The 5725-nt window shown below is 48.2% G+C and overlaps 1 long non-coding RNA gene across 1 annotated transcript; it reads left to right on the forward strand.

Moving 5' to 3' along the window:
* The first annotated feature begins 650 nt into the window (after window positions 1–650).
* On the forward strand, window positions 651–4590 carry LOC125335568. The gene is made up of 4 exons (XR_007207483.1): window positions 651–774; window positions 1649–2038; window positions 2241–2312; window positions 4368–4590. It is a non-coding gene; the product is annotated as an uncharacterized LOC125335568 (long non-coding RNA).
* The last annotated feature ends 1135 nt before the right edge of the window (window positions 4591–5725 follow it).

Raw genomic sequence — 5725 nt, forward strand, 5'->3', positions numbered from 1 at the left:
TTTTACTGGTCCCTGCTGCTGCTCCAGGAGTGCTATCACAGCCATTCACAGGATGGTTAATCTTTCAGCAAATGCTTTGAGCGTTTTGTGCAGGGAGCTATGCACCATCAAAAAGAATGAATGACGCTGTTTCTCTTCCCTATCGTGGCTATCAACCAGAGCTGTCTTTGGCAGAGCTTGTAGGTTGATTTCTGGTTGAACATTAGAGGCAGAATTCATCTGTCCAAACGTAGACATCTAATTGTGAATGTCTACATCTGAGTTACTTGTCTAGACTCTTGTTTATAGGAAAGAAATGGGCAACCCAAGGACATGAGTCATTGTATGCTAGAGTAAATGTCTAAAATAGGTCAGATGAATCATTCTGTAAATGGGCCCTTTTCTCTGCTGTGACTATAAAGGGAGCCCAGAGTCACCATGAGGGGAGACAGAGAGATGCTTCTAAAGTAGAGTGAGATGCATCCCAGCTCAGATACATTTCTGGGTATGCATAGTCAGCTGCTCTTCTGTTTGCACATCTTCCTGACATTCTCTGTCCTCTTCCTCATGCCCTTCCCTGTATAAATTTACCTGAGGCTGAGATGCCATTTTACTCTTGTAGCTTCTGCAGGACAAGTCCCAAGTACCTGCTTTTCCTTTCTCAGGGTCATCAGACTGGAGTCACCTTTGTTCCACACCTATGTCTGGGCCTGGAGCTCTGCTTTATCCTCTCATGAATCCCTCCTTTCCCTCTGCACTGAAGCACAGCTGGGGATCTGCTTTCACTGCAGTCAGGTACATGTCCTGTTTAGTCCTTCCACACGAGCCACCTGCAAACATCTCAGATGCCCTTGTGTTCTCCAGGCCAGCACAAGCTGCTCTGATTTACTCAAAATTTCCTTAAACTCCTGGTAAGCTGATAGAGTCCCCTCCTGGGCTTTGATTGTTGCCTTTTCCATCCGTGTTATATCTGCTCTGAGTGGGCACTGCCACCTGAGAGGGACTCACAACAGCCACCCCTTCTGAGGTGAATTGCCAGAACTGATGGTGCTGGTGCACAGTCTCAGCTGGGGGGTCAGCCTCAAGCTCCTTCACAGATTTATTCCCATTTTATTTCTGTTTGCTGAACAAAAAAAATGTATAAAACTTACAAATCCTTCCAAATAGGCTTGGAGCCTAGTTCTAGATGTAGCATTGTTTAAAAAAAAAACCAGTGCTGTGCTGATAAATGGGGTAGTAGGAGGAGGGAAAGAAACTATTTATAACACACAGTCCAGGAGATGAGGGAGGAAAGAAAACTGAAGAGTGCAGATAAGATTTTTGCTGCAGGTGTTTTCTCAAGTTTTGGCTTGGAGACAAAGGGAAGCCCACAGACCATCCAGATAAGCCCATTAGGTTAGCTGAGCACTGTTTCATTACTCAGTAGTGTTATCTAGGCCCTCTGGCCTCAACAAAATCCCAGCTTTATTCTTTCCTCAAATGCTATTTTATTAAAAAATCCTCTCTGTGTGAGAGGACTTTTAAAAATGCATATTTAAAAAAATATATTAGAATATGGGAACACTTTCAAATGCTGGCAAGCTGCACCCTTGTGTGAGTGTGAATAGGACACGATGTGCCTGCTGTCTGTTGCCTCAGTGTTGCTGAGACTTTCCTTTTCTTTTCTTAGCTGGGATCAAGCCCTGGATCCACAGGTGTGGCTTTGACCTGGATGAGATTTGGCATCTGGAGCTGATGGGGGCTGAGGGATGTGGGACTAGATCAGGGGTGCTGTGAATGTTTGTGAAGAGAGAAGTTGTCCTCTCCCCTGTGACCTGAGCAATGAGGAGGTTGTGGGGCAGCAACCAGCACTCTGGGAAGCAGCTGGGACTGGGAGCCGTGGAGTGAGGGGCACCAGCCCTTCTGAGTGGGTTGGCTGAGTGCTTGAGAGGGGAACCCAGCTGATCTGCCTGCCAGGGAAGTTAAATTATGTACCCAAACACATATTTTTCTGAGAACCAGGCACGCAGGAGCACTTGCTGGAGATGAAAGCTGATGGAACACGGAAACTGAAACCACGGTAAGCCTCACCCTGCTCTGAACCGTTTCCCCCTAGGAAATTCCTGGCGGCAGCAGCCTTTCTATTTGCTCTGCAGAGCGTGGGCCGTTCGAAGGTGGCTCTGTGGCAGGAGGCGCTCCGGGAGGCTGCTCCCTGCTCAGCACTCACTGCTCGCAGTAAACAGAGCAGGGATGACTCAGAGGTGCTTTTCCTTCCACCACAGAGGTTCAAGATCAGACCATGTCAGTAATGAGCGAGTATCCTGGGCGTTCCTCTGATGGTGTTCCGAGCTCTGGTGAGTGGCCAGGTCCCGTCTGGTTCCCAGGAGGCTGACACCTGTGACACCTACTGTGCATAAAGGGCTGTCCTGACACTGTGACCAGTCAGGCTGACGTTTGACTGCGGTGCTGCCCAGTGTAAGGTCATTCCTCCCGCTGGATAATGATGCCTGTGAGGACAAAACATCTCTGCTCTTACACCATCCCACACCTCTTTGTCTAACTCAGCTCTTCTGATACCTGACAGTCCCTCTATGTTTTCTTCTCATATCCAGAGCTAACCTCACAACTAAAGCTCAGCAAATCTCTTTAAATCCACTTGTTCCTGGAAGCTTTCTCCCTGCAATGATACCTGTGTGTGTTACTGTCCTGCAAACACTGACTTAGAGATTTTCCCTGACGCTAAGAGATGCCATTACTAAAACCAAAGCAGATGGTAGAATGGGATTGAGGTGATATTATGGAGATTTTCCCAAGGTGTCATGTATTTTCTGCAATTATGAGGCACTCAAATGGCTCACCTGAGGAGGCTACAAACCCTCCATCTTGGGAAGGTTTTTAAAAAAGTGAACATTTGTCAGGGATGACTTTGTTACCAGACTTTCCCTGGGGAAGGAGATGAACTGTGTGGTTTCCTGAGTTCTAGTCCCAGGAAACCCAACCAAGAAACCTGCCAGATGCTGAAAGTGCTTGTAAGGTTTAGCAAGGAGAGGAAATGTTCAAAGAAAAGAACATATCTCAGACTCAGAGCTTTCTCAGCAGTACTGCTGAGTTTGATTAGAACAAATCCTGCCACATTTGGCATTTGAAATGCATGAGTAACAAATGATACCTACTTCTCAGGGCAGGAGGAAACCAGAGTGCAGCCTCCTTGGGGCAGAGCATGTGGGAGTTTGCTTTGTATTGTCTGACCCACACTGGGGCCAAGTACAAACAACACTTGAAATTTGCTCCCAGCATTTAGATACTTCTTAAAAACAAAAATGATATGAGATGGGGAGCATTGAGCTAGGCTCAATCCGATCCCAGGGTAGTTTGTATTAAATGGTTCCCAATTCTTTCTCTAATATTGTTCTCCTGCCTAGCCTGTGTGTGCTGCTCATTTCCTCTGCTGGAGGAGTGAGCAGCACATAGCAGCGGAAGCTGAGCCAGACAATAAAAGTGATGTGGCAGAGGGAAAGAGAGGAATGTTACAAACAATCCCTGTTTTGGCTGATAAAGGCATCCTCAGGAAGCTTGCAAGTTGTAGGAGTCTGTCATTTTGCTGGGCCTGGGGAGAGGAATGGAAAAAAATATATGCACAAAAAAGGCATTTCCCCATTTGATGCGATTTCCATAATATACTAGCACTCATTCTACTTCTGCACAACGTGAGGCAGAGATCCAGGTCTCCTCACCCAGATCTCCTGTTGCTTTGAGAGGGATGCAGGACTTGCAGTCTCCCCTCTGTGGTCTCCAGCTGTGGAAAGCTGACCTGGAGTGAAGTGGAGGAAGGAGGAGTGTGGGGTATGCCCAGCCCCTGCCCTGGAGGGATCTCTGCTGAGATTGTGTAATCACTCAGCAGGGCTCCCTGGAAAGGCAAACGCTTCTTTGGTCACGGCAAGAAAAGACAGACCCACAATCCTTTAGGAGACCCTATGCAGATCCCTTGTAAGCCATTGGCCTTCACCCATCCCCTGTATCCCTATAAAAGCTAAGCCCTCTGCCCCTGTGGGACAGAGAGAGCTGTCATCCCTGGCTTTCCCCTTTGCCGGAGTACGGACCAACAGTAAAGCTCCTTCCGTGGGGAACCAGCCACATGAGCCTCTCATCTTTCTCTCTGGTCTGGCTTGGCCTGGAGGCTGCCCTGCAGAGCTGAGCTGGAATCACGAGCTGATAATCACTAAAGAGCTGACAGTCTCTGCAAGGGCCCTCCTGGCCAGCACTTGAGGGAAGATGCCGGGCCTCGGGAAGGCGATTCCTTTCGGGACCATCTCCCCGGACCATTCACCTCTTCCTGGGTCAGAGCCACTGACCCCTTCACCAGCTGTAATAGAGGAGGCTCATGTATCTGGTGTTATCTTATTTTCCAGATGTTTTTATTTCCCCAAAACGGGTGCCATGCTATCAGAGGGATGTCCTTTCTGGACTTCTGACGTTCTTTAACAGGCACAGACCGGCGTGGTCAGCGAAGTCGCATCCTGGAGCGTCACGCTGTGCACCACAACCACGTGCTGCCACAGCAAGAAGCCACCAGCGGAGCTCTCCATCCAGCCCAGCGGTGCCAGGCAGGTGCCAGCCCCTTGGCGGGCAGGCTGCTGTGTCAGGCTGAGTGGTTTTCACCCACTTCAGACGCCGGCAGTGGTGATGCCGCGTGGCGTCGGGAATGCCCAACGCGCCATCGCGCGAGGAGGTCCGAGCCCAGCTGGAGCGGCGCATTAAACATTGATCGCTCCATTTGTACGCACCGCTGGCGTCACGCCAGGATGAATCCGAAATGATTAAATCTCCAGCCGCGTCGCTTCCTTTCACAGCAACATAAAACATTTTTCTCCGCTCATCAGTGCGGTGATGTTGTGCCGAGGACAAGGGGCTGGGGCTCTGAGCTGTGCTGGATCTGTCGCTGGAGTGCCTCTCTGGCTGAGACACGTCCCCGGAGCTCCCACTCGGGGAAGATGCACAGCAGTCTCCAGTGGCCACCTGACTCACCTCAGCCTCCCCTGTCACCCGAGCGAGACAAAGGCAATTGGGAAGGCAGAGAAGAAAATAACAAACTGTTGACCACATCGTAAATCCAAAGACGTGGCAACAACAGAGCTAAGGTCATTCATGCAGGAAATATTGTAAATGAAACTGCAGTGTTCAGATACAGAGTCTGCTGAGAAGGAAATCTCTTTTGGTAGCTTGCATCTGTTAGATACAAAGAAAAGAAAGGGACTGGATTTCTAAATTTTGCAGGAATCTATTTTTTTCTCCAAAAGACAGCATATTTATAGCTCTAGTAAAACTGCAAAATTGGTATATAAAAAAATCCTACAACAAGAAGAAATTGATTTCTGGATCTGATCAGAGCAAAGCTCTTAATCTTTGCTCCTCTTTTATAGAATTGCTGCCTGGACACCTCCTCTATGGGCCCAGGACCTAATGCTTTTTCAGCCCATTCTGAATGGAAAACTGTCAGGAAAGGGAAAGAATCTTAATTTATTCTCTCTTTCCTTGATTAAAAAAAAAAAAAAAAGAAAGAAATAGAAAAAGATAAAGAGATATTCAGATCAATTGTTCTCCTTTTTTCAGTGCTTCTCAGGTGACGGGAGAAAGTGAAGACTGTTGTAATCCCTTAAGCAGGCATTTCACAACAGCAGTCTCCAGACAGGACTCAGGTGGGTCTGGAAGTGCAGAGATATGAGCAGCTGAACTTCATGCTGATCTTTTTACAAATCAGTCCACGTGC

The sequence above is a fragment of the Corvus hawaiiensis genome, chromosome 18, assembly GCF_020740725.1.
Source record: "Corvus hawaiiensis isolate bCorHaw1 chromosome 18, bCorHaw1.pri.cur, whole genome shotgun sequence".
NCBI lineage: Eukaryota > Metazoa > Chordata > Aves > Passeriformes > Corvidae > Corvus > Corvus hawaiiensis.